This window comes from Nomascus leucogenys, chromosome 3 (genome assembly GCF_006542625.1).
Source record: "Nomascus leucogenys isolate Asia chromosome 3, Asia_NLE_v1, whole genome shotgun sequence".
In the NCBI taxonomy this organism is placed as follows: domain Eukaryota; kingdom Metazoa; phylum Chordata; class Mammalia; order Primates; family Hylobatidae; genus Nomascus; species Nomascus leucogenys.
In genome coordinates, this window is record NC_044383.1 from 136,566,312 (window position 1) to 136,592,084 (window position 25,773).

Genomic DNA, 25,773 nt, shown 5'->3' on the forward strand with positions numbered 1-25,773 from the left:
ATATTTTAGTAGAATACAATTAAAGATGTGCTTAGTTACCAAGATGTCCAGGCTGTCTGCCTAATATTGGATTTTGTTTGTCTCTAAGATGTATTGCCCCCAAGTTTAAAAGTTTCAAGTTCTAGAATTTTTATTTTTGCACATATCAATATTTGTAAAGCAGTTACACACACAGCTTACTTTACTATATTGGTCAAAATTAAGGTAACATAGGCAGTTAGAGTAATAGGTAAAATGATGATGTTGACCATGAGCTATTTACACTTATTTCACATGCCTGTTACCTGGCTACATTTCCTTTTTCCATCTCTTGGTCCCTTTGCTCTTTCTTGCCCTGGCCAACACTTGGTGTCCTCCTCCTATGCCAGGGCCTCCTTTGCAGGTGCTGAGGGAGCTGTGCTTTTTAAGAAGATCTGATGCGCTTACTATGCTAGTCTGATAATGCGTAAGATAATCCTTCACTATATTATCTTTGATGGATAATGAATTTGCACTTGCCTCCTGCAGATCAGGCCTTAACCTTCTAAGTCACTAGTGATGGAGATTTTAGGTACTCTTGTTCAAGCAAGCAATGTGGATACTCTGAATGTCAGGATTTCCAGAAGTCCTCAAATTATTCTACCTACTTTTAGGCCCAACTCAACTAGACACTAATACTCATGAACAGTCCTTATTGTATCTTTGACTCTTTGGGCTTAGTATAGCTTCTTGATTTTTAAATCTTCTAGCTAATTGGAGGATTGAGAGAAACAGCAGCACCAATGTAGATTTTGATGGCCACTCCCGGCTCCAGAGAATTTGAAGACACATGTCATCCTATATGCACTTACTTATGCTCTTGGTCTTTCATTTTCCCTACATGAGACTTTTTCCTACATGAGTCCCTTCTCTTACCCTAATCCCTCTAATAAGGTCAGGACATTCTAGAGAGTATTTTTTAAGCCTCACACATCCAAATTTGAAATTGAAATGGCTTCCCCATCCCCTGCCAAAAAAGGGATAAATGCTACCTATTTTTTTTTCCGTCAAGTTCTCCTACGATCCAGTGGACATATTTCTGATCTTGTGTAATAATAACTTTAGTATAGTCACTATTCGCATCATAAAAGTTATCACTATATGTCATAAAGTTAAGGCAGGGTGTGATCGAGCCTTTTAACTCTGTAAGCTTTGCAAACATTAGCTCCCATATGTGCGTGGATTGGTGACCCTGAAATATGATACTGCACAAAACTGTGCAATTGTGCTGCCTTCCAGGACAAACAGCTGAGTTCGTGAGATGAGCATAAGAACTGGAAGGCAGAGCTGTCTGCATTCTGCTCTGTCTTGCATAGCTGTGTGGCCTTGAGCAAGTCACCAAACTTTCCTGAATAGCTGTGACCTTATGCATAATTCAGGGATTATAGTATCTACTTTACTGAATCTATATGAGGAAGAAATAAGACACCATAGGAGGCATTTAATAATCTTTTTAAAGTAAAAGTTGTACAGTTTGTTACATAGGTAAATGTGTGCCATGGTGGTTTGTTTCACCATCAACCCATCACTTAGGACGTTCAGTCATCTTAAAAAGCAAGAACTTCTCTTCTACAGAAATCTAATTGATAGACCCACTTTTACTTGAGAAGGAAAAGGTATAATTTGAGGGTGGGCTAAGCCTGTGCCTGTTGCCCTCAGCCTCTTCTTGTCCTTTTCACACTCAGAATCACAGGGTTATGGGGATGGGTGGGGGAACACCCCTTCAGGCTGTGTCTTCTGAATTCCTCTGTCTAGGAGTGGTAGTGACTTTCTGCTGTTGTTAATTTCTGGGCTGCCTCACTGTCTCTTTTTGGATTCTTGATTCTTCCATCACTTGTAGAGCCAATTTCCTGCATTAAAGTCCCTCTTTTATGAATACTTGAACTGGGTTCTGTTCCCTTTGTTTGACATTGACTGACAGAGCAGTATTAGAAAGACCACTCGCCAAAAGGATTTTCCCGATACTGGATGCACCGTTAGAAAGCCATTCCATTGGATCCTTTTCCTTAAGGTGGGAGAGTAGACTATTACTAACAGGGAATGCTACAGCATCTTCACAACTCTTATCTTGTCCATTCATCCATCCATCAACCCACACACTGAATATTGTATACCTATTGTGTGTTAGGAACTGAACTAGGTGCTGGGCACACAAACTAGACCCACAATGTGTCAGGCCGGGTGATTTCAAGGAGCTCAAATTCTAAAGATCTAAAGGGCAGAGCTCATTTGCCTGGAAATCAGGAATGATCACAGGAGTTAGGTGCTTAGTGCTGTACTTGGCATACAGTCTCAACAAAAGAAATTTCTTGTTCCTGTTTCCACTTTCTACCTTCCACCTCATTAATAAACTGAGGTGAAGTGAGTGGGCTGGCCAGGAAATATTATAACCATCCCATAAGCACAGTACCCAATTCAGAAGAGCTGCCTGCCTAAGGGTGAGTGCTCTTGAGCAGCAGCATCTGCAGCTGATCCAGTCTTTTCATCAGATCATAGTGCTTCATTGACTGCTTCATTCTAAGCATTTGTGCTAAGAAATGTGTAACTGAGGCCAGGCATGGTGGCTCACTCCTGTAATCCCAGTGTTTTGGGAGGCAGAGGCTGGAGGATTGCCTGAGGCCAGAAGTTCGAGACCAGCCTGGGTAACATAGCGTGACCCCTGTCTCTACAAAAAAAATAGTAAGCCCGGCATGGTGGTGCATACCTGTAGTTCCAGCAACCCAGGAGGCTGAGGCCAGAGGATTTCTTGAGCCCAGGAGTTCCAGGCTACATTGAGCTATGATTGGTGCCACTGCATTCCAGCCTGGGTAACAGAGCAAGATCCTGTCTAAATCAATCAATCAATCAATCAATAAAAGAGGAGACAGCAGAGAACAGGAATCCCCAGTTCTCCTCCCTTCCTTTCCAAGTTGTCAGAAACCCTTATCTCTCAGCCACAGACACACTCATCAATGAGCTTCTTTGAATCCTAGATGCTTTGAGTGTCAAATAAAGGCTGGCACCTACCTCACAGTGTTGATGGAAACCATTAATGTGGTACTATTTCACAAACATACTGCACCCTTCTATCGCAAATCACAACATAGAGAGATGGGGTAACAGGCATGGTTTTGTGTGGGCTCCAGAAGCTGGGCAGGGTCTTAATTAAGCTCAGTCTCCTGTCTGTGAAAGGCGACTAGCACCTGTCCTGTCAACCTCACAAGGTTATTGCAAGGCCAACTGAAACAATGCTTTGAACATGGCAAATGTCTGTTTTAGTCCCATTGCAAATCTACCGTGGTAAATATATTCCAAGCATAACCCAGTCCCATAGTTTTAGGTAATACAGGTCGGTTGTGGAGACTCAAATATTTATAATTTATTTATTTTGTAAATAAATTATAAAATAGAACATAAACTCCACGTGGTAGAGAACTGTGATGCTGTGTGGCCTTACTGCAGAAACCTTGTTTTGTTCCCAGTCTTTATTATAATTTCCATAATCATGTATATGCACAAAAGCAGAGAAAAGGCAAAACCCAACAAGAATAGCTAACGTTTATTCAGGCTTTAGAGCATGTGCCAGACAGTCTCCTAAGCCCTTCACGCACATTCTCTTATTTAAATCACATACAGCAACTCTATGAGGTAGGCACTATCATCATCTCCCTTTTACAGACGAGGAAACAGACACAGAACACAGAGAGGTTAAAGAGTTCTCTCAAGGCCACACAGCTAGCAAGTGGTAAGGCTGAAGGTCTGTTAGCAACTGAGAGTGCAATCAAATCCACCACCAAACATAAGGGGGTCCACAGGCGAATCTGATACGTCCGACTTTGGCGGGAGATTAGCGTTAAGAAATGACTTCACATGCCTTTAACTGTCGCTGCAGGCACCTTTGATTGGAGTCATAACTTTACTGCAGAGCCGGTGCCTTTAAACACCTCTCTGGCTGTCACTGGTTATTCTTTACCTCCTTTTCCACTTTTACTTTCTCTAGGCAAAGGTCGTTTGGTGCTTCAACCGAGGTGATTAGGGTAATGACGCCTGAAGAACACCGGGCTTCCCCCTCTTTTTATCTGATTACCGGCAAAGCTTCTATGTAAAACTAGGATGTTCACTAAAACCATGATTTTGGGTATTATTTTAAAGGACTCACATAGAAAATTATTACGTCCAAAGGAAAGCTAAACCTGAAGAGCTCGGAAAATGAAGAAAAGTGATGTGTCTGCGAAAACAGTAGCAGAATTTTTTTTTAAAAAAACTTTATTCCCCCCGAGGCTGTAATCTGACTGTTCTCTTTGGCAAGGCTCCAGAGACAAGGCCAAGTGCCTAATTTCTCTTTCTCTTCGCCCCCCTCCTCTCCACCTTTTTCGCCCTCAGGGCAGAAGGGAGGCGGGACGAGCGATCCGCTGCTCGGGTCGCCGAAGCCGGCGTGGGGCGCGGGGAGGGGCGGGCCGGGGCGCGGCCCAGCAGTGGGGCCGAGCCCGAGGAAGAGGAAGTCGGAGCCCGAGCCCGAGCCCGAGACCGAGCCCGAGCCCGACGGCGGCTGCAGGGCGCTCCGGCAGCCCGAGCCGGCGCAGCGCAGCCCGCACCTTCCCCGCCCGACCTGCGAGCGCCGCCCGGGCATGCGAAGCCGCCCCTCCCTCTCCGGGTAAGCGCTGGTCGGGCCCGGACGCCCCGGGGACTTTTCCAAGGATGGGGGGGGACCCGGGGACCTCCGGCCGGAGCCCCACATCCGCAGGTGGGGCCGGGTGGAGCGTGGTACCCGGGCCCCGCCGGCCCCCTGCTCGCCTCTCCGCAGTGGGGACGGAGGGCCTTGGGGGGCGCCGAGCGGTGGGGACAGAGGGCTCTGGGGGCACCACGCCGTGGGGACGGAGGGCGCTTGGGGGTGCCGCGTCTCGGGGGTCGGGGTCGGGTCGGGGATGCTGCCCGCCGCCGCCCCGCTCGGGGTTCCGCGCCCCCAAGTTCCCGGTGCTCCCGCCCCTCGCCCCAGCCACAGCGGCTGCAACTTCAGCGCGTAGAGGAGTTTCTGCGAGCACCCAGGAGTTGTAGCCACCGCTCCCCCACCCCCGACTCAGCAGGACAGCCCCAGAACGGGACCCCACAGCCAGCCAGCTGGGTCAGCTCCCCAGCAGCGAAGCCGGGAGCCCGAGGACCCGGGGACCCGCGGTGGGGGCGGCGGCCGAGCAGCTGCGGCGCTCAGGGCTTGGGGGCGCCGCCGTTCTGCAGACGCGCTTTTCAGGGGGTGGGGAGTCGAGAGCCTGTGGCTCTTCCGTCACGGGGTAAACGGCAACACCTGGGCGGCCGCGACCCTGCGAGCGTTCTGGCCTCGGCGGGCGGCGGGGATCCGCAGTGATGCCCGAGCTCGCCCCTTTTGTGTCCTCGCGGTGAGCCTGGTTCCGAAGCCGGAAGCTTGGGGACGCTCTAACTGGGAGAACGGCGCTCAGCTGGTCAATTCATTCCGCTCCTCGGAAACAATGAGCTGGATCCTTGAGTTGAATGTGCTGGCGGAGCGGGGTTTGTAAGCCGGAGTTTCATCCAGCTCTGGTCCTCAAGGCGCCCTTTGTACCACCCGCAGGTGGCCGAGGCTACTGCACGTATTTTCGAAATCACCGAGTGTGGGTGTTTGGGGCAGGCATCACCCTGCGAGGACCATCTCAGACTGAGAGTTGGTTTAGGAGTTTTGAACAGATGGGATACAGAACTATATTGTGTTTTGTATTTAGAGCGGGGGAAAGACTAGGATGTTAACTCTAAGTCCAGTTTGTCATCTAACAGAATTCCGGGCCTAGGTAGGTCCTGTAATGCGGTACAGTAACAACCAGGTGTTAAAACCGGCATCTTCTGGATTCTCAGATTCTGTAGACAGCATACTTCTAAAAAATGTAGAGATTTTGGATTTTGATTAAATTGCTGTAAAAACATTTCCAAGCCCATCATTTCGGGAGATCAGAAAATTTTCGAACTTTAATTTTGCCCTGTGGGACCCTGGGCAAGATACTCGCCTCTGGTCGTCTTGGCTGCCTCCCTTATAAAGCAGTGCACACGAACCAGATAGCTTCTACGGCCTCCTGCTCACTCCTCGTCCCCCTCCCAAACCCCTACCCCCTGTAATTTGGTCTACAATATTTAAGACATTGAGAAAAGTAACGGGTTGATATTTGACTTCCCTAGCATTTTGAGTCTGGCTTCCCAATTGCTGACTTGACTTTTTGTCTCATTTGAGGTCCCAATTCTTAAGCCACCAAACCACCTGACTAAAGAAATTTTTTCTTCAGAGTTCTCCCACCTCCCTGGCTTCATCCTCAAATAGGTCATCAGTAGCAGTCCACAGTCAACAGCAATGGCTGCACGACCTTCCCCATCCTTGTGTAGCAGCCCCCCAAGTCCTCTTCTAAAGGACAAAGCAAAGTGAGAAACAGTTACCTGGCGATCAGATGCCAGATAACTGCCCCAATTCTGCTTGTCCTTGGTGGCATTTTCCTGCTTCCTCTACCCTAAATGGGCACCCTGAATTAGGGGCACCAGCTTCCTTCAGTGCCTTTAATATAGATGACTGTCACCGAATACAGGCTTAAATATTTCAGTGGGGGATTCAGGCTGTAGTTCAAAGAGGTTAAATGATCATTTTTAAAACAATAGGAAGTGGCAACATAATTTTTAAAAACCAAGAATAATCAGTCCTATGTTGTGTTCCCCCTTCTCGGATATGATTTTTCAGTGATTTAATTAAGATCGAATGGTTCATACTCTGTCTCATAAATATGGGAGATGCTTTAGTCGCACTAAATCTCTTGAGCCCCTCGTCAACCAAAAGCAATTCCTGAAGCTATTATCTTAATGGCGGCCGTTCACTTTTTTGCAGATTTCTTTTCCTCTCCACTCCTTTCATTGCTGGTAGTTGGTCTTTCAAGCAATTGTCATCTTTTAATCCTCCTGCAGCATGATTAGGTCCCTGGAATATTAAACCGAGAAGGGCTCTTGGATGACCTAGTCCAGCCCTACATCTTAAAGATTTAGGAAGTCTGGTTAAGATCCAGTGATCTAGAATTAGCCCACTTGCATGATGCTCACGTCTGTGTCTCTGTAGCTTTGAGACCTTCACTTCTTTAAGGAAATTACTTAGATGTGGATTATTTCATAACCAGGAAAAGTAAAAATCACAGCTGGTGTCTCTCAGTTTTCTCACCTTTCCTCATTTTCACACCTTTCCTCCTTTCTTCTCTGCCCTTGTCTCAAGGTATGCCAAGGATTAAATGAAATGATTTGTATCAGTGTTTGGCACATATGGTGTGCTTTGAAGATGATTGTTGTTGATAAACCAAGTCCCAGGAGTGTATGATTTTGCAGAAGTTTATACATAGCTCTGGACTGTCAGAACTGTGATTTAACCAAGGTTCTCTTCTCTCTCCCCTGCCCCTCTTGAACTGCACTGCCTAAGAAATGTTGGTTGCATGGAGACATATTTTTAATGAAATGTAATGGTTCAGTTTTTAAGAAAAAATAATAATCACTTGTCTCTTTTGGCTTAGGAAAAATATGGTTTCTAATGCGAAATGTTGGTGTATTCAGGCAGGGATGGGAAGGAAAACATTTTCTAGACAAAGACTCTGTAAGCAACCTCATGCTTGTGTGTGGCAAGGCATCTCAGATATTAATGTTTCATCACAGGCTTGCGTCAATCTTGCTTGATAAAATTAAAAGCTGACCCCAATCCATTTGGTCATTCAGAGTCATGGGCAGTCTGTGCCAAGTAGAATTTACTGACAGAAGAGTCAGCTTTCAAGTGATTAAGAGATGACTGCATCTTCAGCTTTATATTGTCTATGCTGATGAAAAGCAATAAATGCTTTAGCCGAGAAGACAGAAGTATATGGCTAATCACCTAGCGATGGGGTCCAGGTTTGCTACGGAATACCTGGGCCATAGCGTATCTAATGCTGCAAAACAGCTTCAGGTATGTCTGGGTGATTTCCAGTCCAGTGATTAGGAGTTGACTGTGTATCTAGAATAGTCTTCATGTTTGAGTCTGAGTATCTTTTCAATATGTAAATCTAAGGTTACAAAAAAAAAAACCCAAAACAAAACCAAAAACACTTTTTCTGATGAGATACAAGCCAAAGTAAAAATTTCCACATCTAAACATCCTTCTTTGGTAAATATTGAATTACCGTTTGATGGAAAGCTAAATCCTGCTGGATTCGTGGATCCGCAAATCCAGAACTCTCCTCTTCTTTTCCCCTCCCCTCATGGTCCTAGAGGAAAGGCAATTTGAAGAGTGTTAATGGTAGGCTAAGTTTTTTAAAAATTCCATCTACACCCACTTGTAATAACCTGATGGGAGGAGAGTCAGGGCTTTCACTAGGTCTTTAATTAAGAAAGTTGTTTTGGTAAGCTTTAAATACCAGGGTGTTGTAGAGGCCTCTTAGCACCAGCACTAGGAAGGGCAAACCCTTTGCCGTTATAGCATTTGGCCAAAAGCTAGCAAGCCCGTTTATGTGTAAGAAGGAAATTTTTTTTAATCATCAAAGAAAAATTTAAGATAAGCATGAGTCTAATAATAGCTAAAACTTTAGTATTCTCATAAGAGGAATTATTAATCCATAAATCATCATACTATTAAAAGCTCTAATATTTGAAGTGGTGAGTAGATCTAGTTCTCTGGGTCTAGTCACATTGAGCACCAATTTAAATGGCCTGTGACTGTCTAGACATTGAAAAGGACATGTAAAGTCCTAGGTGGGGGGATGGCAAGCCTTTTCCTGTAAAAATCCAGGTAGCATTTTAGGCTCCACATGTCTCTGTCATATACTCTTTGATTTGGGATGAGGGTTGTTTATTTGTTTATAACCCTTTAAAAATGTAAAAACCAATCTTTGCTCACAGGCCATACAAAAACAGGCTGGATGTAGCCTGCAGCTATAGTTTGCTGGCTCTCTTTTAAATGAACTATTCTGTTTTGTAGTGTCCTTCAGTATTTTCGTTGAGACCCAAGATGACAAGTTTCATTGGCTCTATCTATGTTGACTCATCATAGACGGACTTATAATCAAGATCACTTCATCACTCGGTTTCCTAGTCACCTTTTTATATTTTCTCTTTGCCCTGGGGCTAGAAGTCTCTGTTAAACATAGCCATCAGTTGACATAGAAATGGCAGTGCCAGACGTCAACATTCTGCTTTGAGTTAGATGCTGAATGTGGTAGAGAAGTTGGACTGGATTGGGATAAAGTCCATGTTGACACAGACCACAGATGACTCCTATGAAATGAGGCCCAAACCTCTGAGCAAGGCACCCATGGCCCTTGTACCTACTCTTCTCCTGATACCTCTTCATGTATACCCTGTGTCCTTGCCATTCAAGATAACTTGCAGAGCCCTGGGTGGGCCGCACTCTCTCTCACCAGTGGTGGGGTCGTTCCACACAAAGTTTAAATATCTGTCTCTTCCCTGGAGCCCTTCCTCATTTACTGGACAGAGATGCCGGCACCTCCATCTCTATGTTTGCACAGGAGTTTATAAATGAAGCACTTAGAGGTCTAGAGAAATGTGGTGATTCCCCATTGGCAAATATTACCTTTCAAAAGTGGGGGAACAGTTGTATTCTTCTTTGTATAATAACTTCATCTTGCCTTACATCTCTAAACCAGCCAGAGAATCAAGCACAAAACAGTTCCAGGGCCTTGGATGCGATACACAGTGTAGCACAGTAAATACGTGTATGGGCTTTGAAGTCAGGCTGAGCTGAGCTCTAGTTCTTTGCTTTCCCACTTACCTGCTACAAGTTCCCCATCTGTAAAGTAGGGAGTAAGAATGACCTTTCAATTGTTAGGAATAAATGTGATTTCCCTCTGTAAAGCATTTAGTTCAGAGTCTGACATGTAGTAATTGCTCGATAAGTGGTAACTTTTATTCATTCCAGAGCATTTATCGAGAACCTACTATGCCTAAGATAATTCCTGACCAATACAAGAGAGACAGTCTCCACGGAGATGTGATCGGTAAGGTGGTGGAGACTCAGAGTGATGAATGGGCTCCCTTTGATTGGTGGTCCAGGAAGCCTCTAGGAGGAGGAGGTGGCAACATTTAAACTGAGACCTTAATGATATTGATGAGTTCCTGTTTCATCAGATCTAAGATACCTTTGAAATATTTCAATTTTTAATGGAATATACAATTTTAAAATGTTCCACTTTAAAATGTACCACAAAGAAAGAAAAGCTACTGTCAATAAAATTGGCACCATCTACTGTAAGTTGCATCCATAAGTTGTGAAAAGTGTGTTTTAGCATCAGTGACGTGTATTCATTGTATTTGTGCTCAGTAAATACCCATTGAATAAACGAGTGTTACTCTTTGATTGCACACAACATTCTGCTACCACACTGTGATTGCATTTCTTTCCTCTGTTTCTTAGCTCTGGGGTGTTGACTTAGATCTGAGAAAAATAATAATATAGTACATAAAAGTATTGCAAGCCATTTATGATCTAATGTATTTTTAAAAATAGTTTGAAACATTTACTTTGGTGAAACCTTCACTTTGATTGCCAAAGTGTGTCAGGGAATCCTGTTTACGTGAAATTGGCCTACACATAACTTGTGTAGGAGTGCAGTTGAGCAGCTCTTGCAGCCGGATAATTCCTTTTGGCAGCTGTCTGCAGAGATGTGTGAAACCTTAATGCACATAAATGCCATCCGAAGGGCAACAAAGGCATTAGCTCCAGTCTTCCGTCTGTTTTGTAGATTTAATTTAACATAAATACTCCTATCCCACGGGCTGACGTCCCTCTGACCCAGTAGGTCCTTTGGGACAGTGAAATGGAGGAGACTCCATTTAGATCCAACCCCCTTCCCAGCTCTGGCAAGCCTCCAGCTTTTCACACTCCAAGCTGGGTTCTCTTCCAATATTTCCCCACCCTCTTCCCTGTTTAGAGAGTAAAATACTGCTGAAGTCTTTGCTTTTTCTGACCACCCTCTAAACTCTGAATCCTAGTCAAGACCTGTTTTCTGTGCTCACTTTAGAGCCTGTTGACCCTCTCTAGCATTTCTCTTCCTATCCAAGTTCCCTTTAACTCCTCAGTTTCTGGATGATTCAGTGGAAGTCTTGACAAAACTTGGCTATTTCTGGCTGTAATCAAGCATGCATTCATGCTGTTTTGATTTTCAGTTCAACATGTCACCCAAGCCCCTGGCACTCGGCAGCACTCGGGCATGCTGGCTCACATGGTGATTGGGCCCTTCTGGAATCTATTCATTTGGGGCATTCTTCAGCTCCTCCCACCCTCTCCCAACTCTGCTAGTGAAGCCAGAGCAAAGTCCCCTTCCTGCACCCTGTCTGATAGGGAGGGTCAGTCAGCACTTGGCCAAGAAAGAAGGAAGCAAAGCATGGACCTGTTTTCCTTCCCTTGCCTTCCCTCCAACTTCTCGTGTGATTAAAGGCCCTTGTGTTTTAAGAGTTCTTCAGAACGGACACAAACTCTGGCTGAAATTGGAGTCTTTGGAAACAAGTAGAAGCAAAGGAGAAGTCATTTGTAAGCATTCCAGGGATCCTGGACCATGGTCCAGCTTTAGCCAGGATGATTTAAGGCTGTCTCTGACCTGTGACTAGCAAGCTGGTTGCAGCAGAGGGAGAATGGGGAAGAAGTGAGGCCCCATGGAAGAGCTGGTGAGGCCGATACCTCAGCCATCACGGAGCTCAGCTTTCCATGGCTGTGTGATTACAGACAGGCCTCAGACACTGACATCTGCACTTCTCTGATGTGCTGCAGAGAAAGGAAAAGCTGTAATCTGAGGCATAAATATACGATCCTGTGTGTTCCCTTTAGCCATGTAACCTGCTATTAGTTTAAGCATCTATGTTGTGCTAAAGTATTAGAGCTGCATCAAAGGAGGATATGGTTGTTGTTCTGAAACAGCTTACAGTTTCAATATCAGATGTCTCCCACTTTTTAAAGTTGGAAACAAGTAAAGGTGAACGATGCCATGTGAAGGTCAGAGTCAAGGATCTGGGATTACTGAGTGGGTGGTAGGGGGGATATTAGAGGAGATGCAGCCTTTAAAGGTTTATTTTTTAAAGGAAAAGCTTTTCCTTACATTATGCCTTTCCCAACATATGTGAGAGTTTTTAGGGAATTTCTTGATGAGGAATAGTGAGGGTGGAGCTGTTAGGGTAATGAGATGGTCAGGGAGCAGATGGGAAATGGGTGCATGGATGGGCTGATTAGTATTGGCTCTCTTGAGGAAAGCACTTTGGGAAATATTTGGAAGCTTTGGGAACATAGTTCATGGAGGAAAACCTTGGTGGTCTTGGCTTTTCTCCATTTTTTTTAGCTGTCTATATAAGATAAATGCTATTTCCCCCTTTGAGAATTGCTTAGATTCAACTCACAGGAACATCATTTCATCACAATACTTAGTGATATCTGACCTTGAAGCTGAACCAGCAAGGAAAGAAATATGAAGATAATGATTTTGTACACATGGAATCCTCGTGGTCCACAGGTGTGTCCCATCCCAATGAAGCATTACCTTTAGCCACTTAGAATTCAGATGGCTTCTAAAAAGCATCCTTATTATGAAACACTCTTATTTTTCTTTGTTTCTTTTTAGAACTTATCTGAAAATGGAAGCAAATATTATGAAGTTCTGAGAACTGAGCTGTGATGAGTTCCCTCACAGCAATGACTTTCGAAATCCAGAAAGCCCCTGAGGAACAGAAGGAGACTGGTTTTGCCTTATGATCTGTCATGTATCAGAATGTGATACTGTCCAATACTATAGTTTAAGACATTTCTAATTAGGGAGTGAACAGGTATTTATTCTTCTTACAGAAATAAAGAAGAGAATACATTTCTGTACTAGCTAAAGTCATAGCAGCTAGCAATAACTATTCTAAAAATCTCCCTGGTTTTGGATTACTAATATATGCAGAAGATATGCTTGGCAAATGTTCAGAAACTACATGCCATATCTTTAATGAGAAAATTATTACTTGATGCTTCAGTATGCATAATACAGACAGCAATTGAATCTAATATTTTCTTTATTTGCTTACCTATTATAGTACTAGTTCAAGTTGATTTCTGGGATATTATGAAAAAAATTGTGTGCATGGAAGATAAGTTTGTTTTTCTAAGATCTGAATACTCAGTCGAAATGCGGAAATAGTGTAGAAATTAGGCAGTCTCTGTGTGTTATTTGGAAGTTACTTGAAAATGCCTTCTAAAATAGGGATAAGATGATACAGTAAAGATGTTATGAGGTTTAACTGCATAATATATGTATGGCATCTAGTACATAGGAAGCCTTTGATACATAGTGGGTATCTTATTATGTTTACTGGTTGTCACACATAAGTTTTATTCTGTTACTAGATGGCTAGAATAATAAACCAACATGAAAATAACTGGGAAAAACAGTCTAGGTGTTAGAAGAAGGGCGTTGTTTCCTGAGGCAAAAGTCAATGGTGAGAGGGGGCAAACGGAACACATTTTTGCTTGACTGTAGTAGAGACCCAATGTTCATTACACTTGGGAATTGAGATTAGAATTAGTTTATTCAACGAATGTCCCTTTCTGAGTTCTGGAGATTCAATGTTGAACAAAACAGACCAAACCTAGAATGAAGAGGAAACCCTACATAAAACAAGTACTTTGAAGAAAATTACACAGGGAAATGGGGTGGGGCACTGTATTTGCTTGGGTGGTCAGAAAGGCCTATCTGGAGAAGTAGCATTTCAGCCAAGGTTTAAATCATAAGGAGTGATCTTGAGAAGATCCGAGGGAAGAACATGCTAGCCTGTGGAAGAGAGTTAAGTAGGGCAGGCCTTAGAGAGAAATAAGCTCCATGAGTTCTAGAAAAAGCAAGGCAGCCAGTGTGTGTGCGCAGAGAGGAGCAGTAAGCAGGAGATGAGGTGGGAGAGGCAGGCATGGCTGGGCTATGCAGGTCTTTATAACATCAAAGACCTTTGCCACAGCTTGGCAGTGCAATGCAAAGCTACGGGAGGGTTTGAAGCAGGGGAGTGACATAACCTGATGGATGCACAATTACTGCTCTGCCTGCTGTGCAGGAAAAGAGCTGTCATGGAAAGTTCTGGAAGCAGGTAGAGCTGTTGGGAATCCATGCAGTGGTACAGAGAAGGAGGATGGTAGCAGAGGAGGTGGTGAAAAATGCATTGGTTCAGAACTGGCATGTCGGCCAAGACAAGGCAGCCACAGGAGAAAGAACGTGTGGGGCTTGGACAGCGTAGCTACTGTTGCTGGCTCTGCCCCACCTGTTCACGGTCACCGTTTCCCACGTCCGGCATCGTCTCCCGTTTAGTTTCCCAAGAAAAGTACCCAAAGCAGCTCATGGCTCTGGGTGATGCTGTGAAGCGATGCTGGGTGAACTCCCCTCCCCACACATACCTACGAAGCAGGTATGCCTTCCTTTCAGCTCCCTGGCATCCTGGGTACCTCTATTCTAGCTCTTTCCTTCTTTCCTTCTTTCTTTCTTTTTTTCTCTCACTCTGTCACCCAGGCTGGAGTGCAGTGGTGCGATCTCAGCTCGCTGCAACCTCTGCCTCCTGGGTTCAAGTGATTTTCCTGCCTCAGCCTCCCGAGTAGCTGGGATTACAGGCACCTGCCACCATGCTTGGCTAATTTTTGTATTTTTAGTGGAGGTGGGGTTTCACCATATTGGCCAGGCTGGTCCCAAACTCCTGACCTTAAGTGATCCACCTGCTTTGGCCTCCCAAAGTGGTGGGATTACAGGCGTGAGCCACTGCATCTGACCTATTCTAGCACTTTCTATGTGGTATTTTTGGTAACCATTTCGTTGTCCACCTTCCTTCACTAGACTACAAGCTCCTTGATAGCAAGCATTGAAACAAAATAATTTTTCTTTTTGCTAGTTGAAATTAGCTTTAAGAAATTTGAGTTTTAAAAAATCACAAATTAATTGAGGAATAGCAATTCTGATCAGGTAGCTAAATATTTAAATAGGAAAGAAGAGGAAGGAAAAAAAGAGAAGGAAAAGGAAGGAAAGCAAAGAAAAACCCACTAGAGCAATCCAACAGAGCCCTGGGTTAACTCTTTACGAAGGTTTCTTTAGAAATTGTTTTTGTTTGAATGATTTTCTGTAATGGGAGTCAAGTAGCTCCATTGGACTAAAGGCTTTACAGGTCTATAATAAATGTGGGGCTCTGTAATATGTATGTTTCTTCCCTTTCACTGGTTTATTGTAGAGTTGCAAACTCAACAGGGATTGTGTTTATTCTGGAACAGACACAGCTATCAGATAAATGGTAGAGGTAAGAAGTCTGTAATATTCCAAACCATTTGAGTGTTAGGCATTTCCAAATAGGGTATCGGCCCTATTTCAAGCCTGCAAACGTACCTTCTGATATATGGGGAGGGCATCATAGACCTTTTGGTAAGGTGGGAATCACCTGGGCATATAGATCATGCCATATTCATCCTTCTGTTCCCACTAGAGAGCATGGTAACTGGCACACCATTGACCTTTAATAAGTTGTTTGACTTGAATTTTGGTCCACTTCTTTATGTCTACTGTATAGTGGAATTTGCAGATCTGATGTTCAATGCTAATTGTGTGGGTTCTGAATGAAAACCTTACTTCTGGTTTACCAGCTTAGAAATGAAAAAACAAGTCTGAGAAGTCTGTGTTTGTTATTCTCATATTCAGAATGTAGCACTCTTCTTGGCAAAAAGACCCAAAACAAACATACAAACAAAAAAACACAGCTAAACTGCATTGTAGAATGTTAAGTGGTACAACAATTGCTCTGTGATTGTAAATCCAGTTTATTGAGACAGATCTCCAAAGAGCCCCTTCCTATTAAAAAGGGATGGATTCTGATGGCCTACTTTAGTTACTGTGCCTATTAGAAAATAATCAAATGGTGGCCGGGCGAGGTGGCTCACCTGTAATCCCAGCACTTTGGGAGGCCGAGGCAGGTGGATTACCTGAGGTCAGGAGTTCAAGACCAGCCTGGCCAACATGGTGAAACCCTGTCTGTATTAAAAATACAAAAATTAGCCAGGCATGGTGGCGGGCGCCTGTAGTCCCAGCTACTTGGGAGGCTAAGGCAGGAGAGTCGCATCAACTCGGTAGAGGGAGGTTGCAGTGAGTTGAAATTGCACCACTGCACTCCAGCCTGGGTGACAGAGCGAGACTCCGTCTCAAAAAAAAAAAAAAGAAAAGAATGACATTTCTCATAGAATATGCTGATTTAACATTTCTGCTCAAATAGTGAGGCCCTATTGTGTTTCAAGATAAGTCAAGAGAAAAACTCTGAAATGGGGTTGGAGATTTATCTTTTTGGCTTTTGCACAATTGACTCAAAGTCACCACCCATAACTGGACTCATAATCTCTATTTCCAGACCTACTTTCAGCTTCCTGGTGTTGTTTTTCCCCTCCCCTCCTTTTCTAGTTCTTAGTTAATAGCACCACAATTCAGTGGTCACAGCAAGCCATTTTCCTTCCCTTTCCTGCCTTGTCCAGTCAGTTAGCAGTAACTGCTTGAATAGTTCTCAATCCGTGTTCGCTTATTCAAGTCCTCTTCCCAGCCTTTTAGACTCTTATCTCTTGCCTAGACTTTTGGAACAGCTGCTAAGCCAGCGTTGATTGATATATTAATAACTAGAACACGAACCTGACATTGAATGTGTGTTTTTTTGTGGGGTTTTGTTTGTTTTGTTTTGTTTTTGAGATAGAGTCTCTCTCTATTGCCCAGGATGGAGTGCAGTGGCATGATCTCGGCTCCTTGTAACCTCTGCCTCCCAGATTCAGGCGATTCTCCTGCCTCAGCCTCCTGAATAGCTGGGATTACAGGCGCCTGCCATCACACTTGGCTAATTTTTGTGTTTTTAGTAGAGACGGGGTTTTGCCATGTTGTCCAGGCTGGTCTCGAACTCCTGACCTCAGGTGATTCACCCACCTCAGCTTCTCAAAGTGTTGGGATTACAGGCTTAAGCCACCACACCCCTGAATGTGTTTTAATGAAGACTTCTTCTAACGGCTCAACCCAAAGGGAAGGGTGAGGGTGGAATTTAAGGCAGAGATCAAAGTCCCTTTAGGGCTTCCCTGGTCACATTTGTTTCTCATACCTCAGGTCCAATCCACAGAAAACCTCATAGACTCTACCTCCAGCATCCAGATTTACACAACTTCTCATGGTCCTTGATCCATGCTCCCTCTTGGTCCAGTCCACTCTTCTTTTCCTGGTTTGTTGCAGTAGGCTCCTAACTGGTCTCCTTGCTTAGACCTCGCCTCCTACCAGCCAGAGCAATCCTTTCATATGTCGGTTAGCTCAATCCACTCTACTGGTTTCTCTTCTCAGAGTCAGAAGCAAGTCCATGGGGTAGTGTGTGAGACCCTCCCCAGTCAGGCCCCTGCACTTCTCTCTTGCTCTCTCTGATCTCATCTCCTGCCCCTCTCCTGATACGCACTCTGCATCAGCCCACTGGCCTCTCTGTGGTTCCCGAGTACTCCAAACAAGCCCCAGCAGCAGAGTGTTCTTATTACCTCTGCCTGGAATGTTCTTTCCCAGATATCAGAGTCTTGCTGTCTCACTTCTTTCAGTTCCCTGCCCAGGTGTCCCCTTATCAAAGAAGTCCTACTGGCCATACTTTATAACACGCAAACGCCTGCACCTTGCAAGTCAGATCCTTCTTAACCCACTCATTTTTATGTATAGCATGTATCAACAGCTAACCTAGGATACATTTGCTTAGTGAAAACAGAGACTTTGTGTGGCTATGATATTTCCAGTGCCTTAAAATAGTGCCCAGTGCAGAGAAACGCTGAAACACTTGTTGACTAAATAAACATCACTTTGGCAATTGCCCTCTCATGCCTCTGAGTAAGTTCTGATTGTGTGATTCTGTGATACCAAGTTCTAGAACAGAGAGCAGCAGCCTAAGTGCAGTGGGTGCGAGGGGAAGCAGTAGAGAACATCCACTTTCTTCCTCCATCCTTGCCCGCACTCTCCTGGCTTCTGAAGAGGCTTCCATAGGAGGGCCGCCTGGCTTCTTGGCCTCAGTGTCCGCTCTCTAGCGCTGTCCTACCCAGAAAGCCTTACTCATCTCATCGCTCTACCCCCATCTGCCCTCCACTCCATTCAGGTTACTCCTTCTTACTGTGCTTTATTCCCCTCTAGTATCCTCCAGCACCAAACAGCATCTCACAAATGGCAGACATCAGAAAACATCAAGCCACTGGTTTATTTAGGTCTGCTTTTTTTCTCATTTATCCAAATGCTACTTATCCATCACAGTAGGCAGCGTGGTTTGATAGTTAAACGTTTAGACTCTGAAGCCAGACTAGGTGGATTCAAGTCAGCTTCCAGCACTTAAGGTTCACATGACCGTGGGCAAGTTATTTAGTCTCTCCAACCCTAGGAGCATCATCTTACAGATGATGGAAACAACCCAGCTTTCTGCGGTTATAATGAGGATTAAATCCAATCATTCTTTAACATGCTTGCAGAACCTAGTCCTAACTAACATATAGAAAAAGTTAGGTACATGTTAGCCATTATTTTCATCAAAGTTTCTTTAAAACTCGCATCTTGCATCAAGCTCAAATTACTCTCTTCCTTCTTAGAAAATTATGTATCCTTTAATTACCATTTTATTTGGTTACATGTGTATTAATCCCTTATCTAACATAGGTTAACCCATCTGTGCCCCATCTTTATATATAAAATAAATATTACATGCACAGAGAAAGATCGTATTTAGCCACCACCTCTTGGCCTTGTCCACCTCTCTTTCCTGGTCTATTTTTCTGCATAGCACTTATGTCTGTCTGATTGACATGCCATAAATTACTGTTTGTTCAATATCTTTCTAAGCTCCTTGAAGGAAGGAATTCATCTTCCAGTGAAGGAAATTTCCAAATCAGCATAAGTAGAGAAAATAGCATAATGAACCCCCACATACCCATCTTCCAGATTCAACAGTTGTAGCCATCTTACCAATCTTGTTTCATTGGTTTCCCCACTCACCCTCCTCTTCTGGTTTAGAGAATTAAAAGCAAAAAATCCCAGGTGCCATGTAATTTTGCCCACAAATACTTCAACATGTATTTCCAACTGAGAAATCTTCTTTATAACTACCACACAATTAACACGTCTAATAAAAATAAGTTAGTTATATAGTACAGTAGTTCCTAATATCAACTCTTACCCTGTCTATAGTCAGATTTCCCTGTTAAAGCAGAGGGTTTTGGTCTATTTTGTTCGCTACCACACCCAAAATGCATAACAGGCACTGTAATATTTAAATGGATGAATGAATGGGTTGTATTTGGAAAGTTATTTTTGGAAGTCAGCACCACAAAAAATATTACAAATGCTGATTGTGATCTTGAGCTCATGAAGGAAAACCTACTTGACTCACAGGATGGCAGAGATGTATGATAGCTCTAATGTTTATGAGTGCCGTAGAGCTAACACCTTTAGAGCTCTAACTTGGCCTAGGCTATCTTTGAACCTGACTCTGTTGCCCCAGAAGGGTCTGAAATCCCACCTCTCCTCCCCTTCTTGAACAGGCAACGAAGGTCACGTAGTTCACACTCACAGAGTTGGATGGACTCTTTTGACTAGGAACCGTACTATTTACTAGCTAGTTTTTCATGCATAAAATGGGGGATAATTATAACTACTGTACAGGATCATGATTAACATGTAATAATAATGGAGAAAGTGTTACACAGTGCTTGGCCTTTAGCAGCTGTTTTATGGACAGTGGTGGTCTTTCCACTGTCACCAAGCCACTGTTGTTGGCAACCAAAGCAAGAGTTCCCAAGATAGAGGGGAAGGTCCCTGACAGCTGGTTGGGTCAAAGGGCTACCAAGCAGAAGCTGGCCCTCAACAGTGTCATCTCCCCAGGCCTCGCAGGCCCTCCGTCCACACTCCTGGCTCTCCCTCACTCTCCCTCACTCTCTCTCATTCACTCTTTAGGGTTGACTCTGCAGGGTTCCTCACTTTTGCTGTGGTCTCCTGCAGAATGGAAAAGTCGTGTTACAGTCTTACTTCTGGTCAGCGCACCACCCTTCTGAGAGTTTTTACTGGATAGTTTTTACTGCTATTGAGGAGACTTAAACACTTATATATTCTCTTTTGAGTAAACACTAGGGAAAATTAGTCACGTGAAAATCAAATTTTGTGCTATCCTGTAAGTTTGGAGGATTGTATCACCTCTCTAAAATTAGAGCTGTATTCCTAAAAACCTCTGAACGAATGACCAAATTGCCCTTTAGATTCATATCCAGGTGAAATTGTTGTCAGGCACATTGGGCTCCTTAATAAAATTTTGAGGTCACAAGTAGTCATCAGTAACACATTGGCAAATCATTTCTCTAAATCAGTTTAGACAGAAGGTTTGTTTTTCCTCTCTGGCATTCATCTGATGCTTGGAAATGCCTTTGTGACTTCATGGTTTGAAGAAGTTGCCCTGTATTTCCAGGACCACACCTTGGTCTGAGGCAGATTATCTGGTATTTGAGATGAATAAAGCTCTGGATAACCTATAACCTCAGCAGAGCTCAGTCCCCCTCTATAGTACAGAGGGATTCAAAGCATTTAACCAACTCTGATAACTTTCTACTGGAACGTACACCATTGAGCTTTCTTCTCTGGTATGTCTTGGCCCTACCCTCAGATGCACCCCAAAGCCAGAGTTCTCTGTTAACTCTCTTTTGGCCTTCTTTACTCCTCCAAAAGCTGGCACCTAGTTTATTTCTCATTTTCCTGCATTGCAGCCCCTTCATCTTTCTAAATCTCTCCCATATAAATCTTATAACATGTATTGATTTAAATTCTCATAACAGAAAATACCATACAGATATAAAATCACATAGGCTAGAATTTCCTGCGAGAAGAATCAGACTGAGGAGGGATTTCAGTGGCTGAGTCTACTATAAAGAGTAGAATGGAAATTCTACCGAGGAATAAACAGACCGGATATGAGGACAATGAGGGCAATGGAGAGGGGAGGAGGTGGTTAGGAAGCTTTACCTCTGGTTCCCATTGGCCTCCTGCCTTGCAGTTTTCTGTTGTACCAAGAAGTAGCAGATGCTGGACTGATTGGTACAGTGGTGATGATAGCTTACGTTGACTGAGCACTTACTAGTCCAAGTGATGTTCCAGAGGCTTGGCATATGTTTACTACTTTCATGCTCACAAGAACTTTGAATATATGCAGTTATTTCCACTTCACAGATGAGGAAACTGAGGCAAGCAAAAGATGAGGTAACTTGCCCAAAGACACCCAGCTAATCAATGGCAGTGTTGGGATCGGTGCCCAACAGACTGGCCCCAGATCTGAAGCTCATAGTATGCTTGGTGTTATGAGCTAGGACTGCAAGTGAGGAGAAAAACAAACAGTGGTTGAGAAGAGAAATTCGCTTTTTTGCCCCACAGATCTTAGTCGCTCCAGGGCTAGTATAGGTGGCTCTCTGCAATTAGAGGCCAAGTTCTCTTATCTTATTGCCCTGAGACATGCCATCTTTGTTATAGGCAGCTACATACCTAGTTAAAATTGAGGATGGTATTGTTGTAGAAGGAAAGGGTAGCTAGTTGGCAGACCACTCACTCGGGAAGAGAAAAGGAAGGTACCATTAGAAGACGTGGCAGTTGGAGGGAGGCAAGGATGCCTTTGGCCAGCATTGCTGAACTGTACTGCTCATGTGCCTTGCAAAGCTGGGGCTCATGTTGGCAACTAAAGTATTTGATCAGCTATTGAGATGTCTTCTCTAGAGAAAAAAAGCCATATTTAAAATGTTTAACTTTTGGTGGGATGCCCCACTTAAGTACAAATAAATACTAGAGCTAGTATTTAATTGACAACTAGGCATTTCCAACGAAGATTTCATTTTGGCAAGGGTTGTTTACAGAAAAATTCAGAAGCATTCTCTTCTGGAGAGGAAACGTCTAAAGATGCGAGTCTTCTTAGGTTATCAATCTTTCATGGTGACATCAGGAAACCCTGAAAACTAATATGCACTACTTGCCTGCTTCAGCGTACTGTCTTGTAAGAACATGTTTATCTCACAAAGAGGTGTACTAATCAGACTCCTGTTTGAAAGACTGAATTTGTTAAAGAAATGATTGAGATTGCAATATTCTCAATCTATTGTGATAAAAATCATTGGCAAATGCTGAAGTTCTAGAATTATGACCTCAATTGAGGGAGATGTGATTTAAATATTGAGAAGATTAAAAAGAAAATCAAGAACTTGGAATATAATGATTTTTACCAACATTAAGAATTTGAAGAAGTGTAATTAATGTAAGTTGTATATTTTCAGATACTTAAATTCTGTGAATTTTCTTGCATTGCATATTCCCAGAGAATTACAGGAAATCCTTTGTAACAGGGTATCCTGAGTTTGGAGGGTTTGTTAAGTTAAAAAAACACTCATTCGGTGGTATGCTTCTGGTGAAGATTATAGAATCCATTATGCTTCACTGAGTTTGAAGAATAACAATCACTTTAATCACACTTGTTTTCATGGCAGCCCAGAGAAGAATTAAGAGACTTCCTTTTTAAAAAGTTTTTGCTAAGACAGCGCTTTTATCCCCCAGTTGAGTCAACGGAATTGTTGTTTCTATTGGAATTTCAAAATCAAACTTGATGCCCTAGTGAAATTTAAAAGTAAATTGCTGAGAAGTAATTAACCAGTTAATTACGAGTGTGGCAGAATGCACTTGTACTTTTAAATGTTTTTAATGACCTCAAAAGTCTGGAGGCTTTCAGAAGAAGACTGTTAATGTCATGAACCTTTGGAAGTAGAGACCTCCAAATCTCCTTGTCTCTGTTTCCCATAGAACTCAGTAAGGTTTGGGGCTAATTTGAAGGTGTTGAACTCTTTCCGGCTGCCGAAGAAAGTTGAGAACAGTGATCCTGATGGTGAACGGTGAATACAGCTGCCAACTGCTCTAAGTCAGCCTGTGAAGCCAGGCAAGAGAGCCTTCACCAGGGCTTAAAATGCAGAGGATTTCCTTCCATTCTTTGAGGACATTTGACAGACAAACCTATTGCAGCTTATTGATGGGCATATCAGCAGCCATTGTTTTGTGTAAGGCCTGGGGTGTGGGAACAGGTCTCAAGGGGAGCAAGAATACATTGAAACACAGGAGCAGTGCAAAGCTTATATGGTGTGTGCTGGTTAATGTTTAACAACCTACTGGAATGGAGGTGGGAGACTCAGCATGTGTGTGAGTGTGTATGCACACATGAGCCATTACATATACATACATATACATATAAGTTTATTATAAATTATACTCATAGAATGTGTGATACAATTTGCAAATAGTAATTTATATTGATTCTCATAGAAGCTGTTGTTGATGTTTGCAAACTTTTTATGTTAGTAACCGACCTATTAATAGGTGAATGTAGTTTTGACATGAATATTGTTTGATATTTTCTTTTACATTAATGAGTAAGACAAAAGTGAAACAATGAAGATGATGTCAGAACTTTACTCATTTGCCAGTGACATGAGTGACTCCTCTGCTGAATTGAATGATTGTTTTTGAATGCTGGATGAATATTTTGGCTTTTTCTGTGTGTGCTATTTATACAACATGGTGGCTACAGACACAACACATCTTTATGGTTAGTCTGTATTATTAACATGTTCTCCAGGCCCGATTCGTAATGTTTGCCAATATCCAAGGTGTGGAAATATTCCCACTGTGGCCGATATCAAGCTGCCAGTGTGATATTAAATTCAGAGTGGGGAAGAGATGTGCAGTATTGCACCATTTGTCTAGTATCTCTACCACATAGATGCAATAGATGTAAATAACCCTAAGAGCATAGATAATAGTAAAACGCAGGGAAATAATTAACTGATGAGTTTTGGGCATTATACCTTTGTTTTTAATAGGATTTATTTAATTTTAAATGTATATTATTTACTCTTTAATAATGGCTTTAACATCTGACTTACAAAATTTCTGACATTTAACAGCTGGCTCTTGTGAGTTGGTACAGAAATAAAAGGGAAGAAATGATGGAAAGGGAAAAACAGGCTGGGTGCTGTGCCTCACCCTCAAAGTCCCAACACTTTTGGAAGTCAAGATGGGGAGGATAGCTTGAGACCAGGAATTCAAGACTAGCTTGGACAGCATAGCAAGACCCTGTCTCTATAAAGAAATTTTTAAAAAAATTAGTTGGGCATGGTGGCAGTAGCTGTAGTTCCAGCTACTCCAGAGGCTGAGACTGGAGGATTGCTTGATCCTGGGAAGTCAAGGCTATGGTTAGCTACGATTGCACCATGCACTCCAGCCTGGGCGATAGAGTAACATCCTGTCTCTAAAGAAAAAGAAAAAACAGTTCAGACTTACTTTAGGAACAGATCCTAGACAATTTGACTCAAATGATGGCCCTTTCTCAAAATTCAACGAGACATCCATTTGAGCTAGAGACGTTTGGGTTTAGGGGAGGGCGTTCAAAGGTCATCTGAGTTCTGCACTCAGTTTCTCCTTCCAGTGGTCTCCTTTGCACTTTAGCTCCCCTGCCTGCGTTCGCCTTTCCCACCTCCACACCTCCCTGCCCTCTGCCCCATAAATGCTGTCGCATTCTTTCATTCTCCCGTCTTCTGCCTTGTAGAGTCTTTTTAAAGCATTCTTCATCCTTGTGTCTTTCTGATGTCCATCATCCAGCTCAGGAAACCAATGACTCCAAATTCCTGCTGCCTTGGAGGGCAAAGAAACTCATACAACTGGTCATAGATGTTTTTCTGACACAGTTTCATTTGAATTAATTGAGTGTTGACTGCTGTATTCCTGATACCCACTGAGATGCTCCATACCAAGGGAACAGATGATGAAGGGCATAGAAGGCAGTTTGGGAGCAGGGAGCTTTTGCAGACATAAGGCAGCTTTTATGGAGCAGGAGTGAGAGGAAGTACGGGGGTAAAGAAAATAAAATGTGTGCTTCTGGATGCTTTCTTTAGCCAGTCATAAAGGAAAAAATGTTCTTTTTTCTTTCACCCTTCTACATTATGTTCTTCACAGCTCCAGCGACCAGGGCTTAGGATAGTGCTACTCCACTTCGCATAGGAGCACATGGTAAAAACCAGTTCTCAGTTTTGGCTGAGATGACAGCTCTTTTAGACAACAGCCCATTTACTGCTTGACTGCTTATAGTTTGAGAGCATAAATTGATCTCTTTTTCCTAAAAGGTGTGTTTTGAATTAAGGAGAGTGTTTCCATACATTTTTGTTATCTCATTAACACCAACATTTATGATGCTGCATTTTCTGTATGTGTATTATCATTTATTTGGTCACAATCACACAATCATTACACATTTCATATTTTTGTTTTTTGTCTTCATGTTTATTTTTATTGTGTTTCTTTTCTTGTGTATATTTTTTATAACTTTTATTGTGTTTTTAATCTGAAAGGGGATTTTCGTGTGGGTGAATGGAAAGAAAAACAACAATTTCGGTTTGATTGTTAGAAATAATTCTAAGCCTGTATTTCCCAAAGTCCTTCACTGACCCTGGGCAGGGAGCCCTGAATACTGGGAGGCCTAACAGTGTTTCTCTCCAAGGAAGACACCGCTACTCAGAAGCACCTCAGTTCTGCTGACTCCAGGCTGTGCCCAGGCCAGACCTAGTGGGTCTTGATCAGGGAAGAGATTGCTGCAGCAACCTGGCCTGTTCTTTGTCCCCCCAGACCCCTTCAGTATTTGTGCAAGAGAGGAAGGGCTCTATGTAAACACTGTCACTCCCTCTATGGCCAT

At 43.2% G+C, this 25,773-nt stretch overlaps 1 protein-coding gene across 1 annotated transcript in view; it reads left to right on the forward strand.

The window, feature by feature from the left end:
* Positions 1–4,454: 4,454 nt before the first annotated feature.
* The window catches only part of PLEKHG1 (pleckstrin homology and RhoGEF domain containing G1), a 243,857-nt gene continuing 222,538 nt past the window's right edge, over positions 4,455–25,773 (forward strand). Inside the window, exon 1 of the mRNA XM_030809833.1 lies at positions 4,455–4,651. The gene's annotated coding sequence lies outside the window, so the exon portion shown is untranslated. The remainder of the gene's footprint in view (positions 4,652–25,773) is intronic.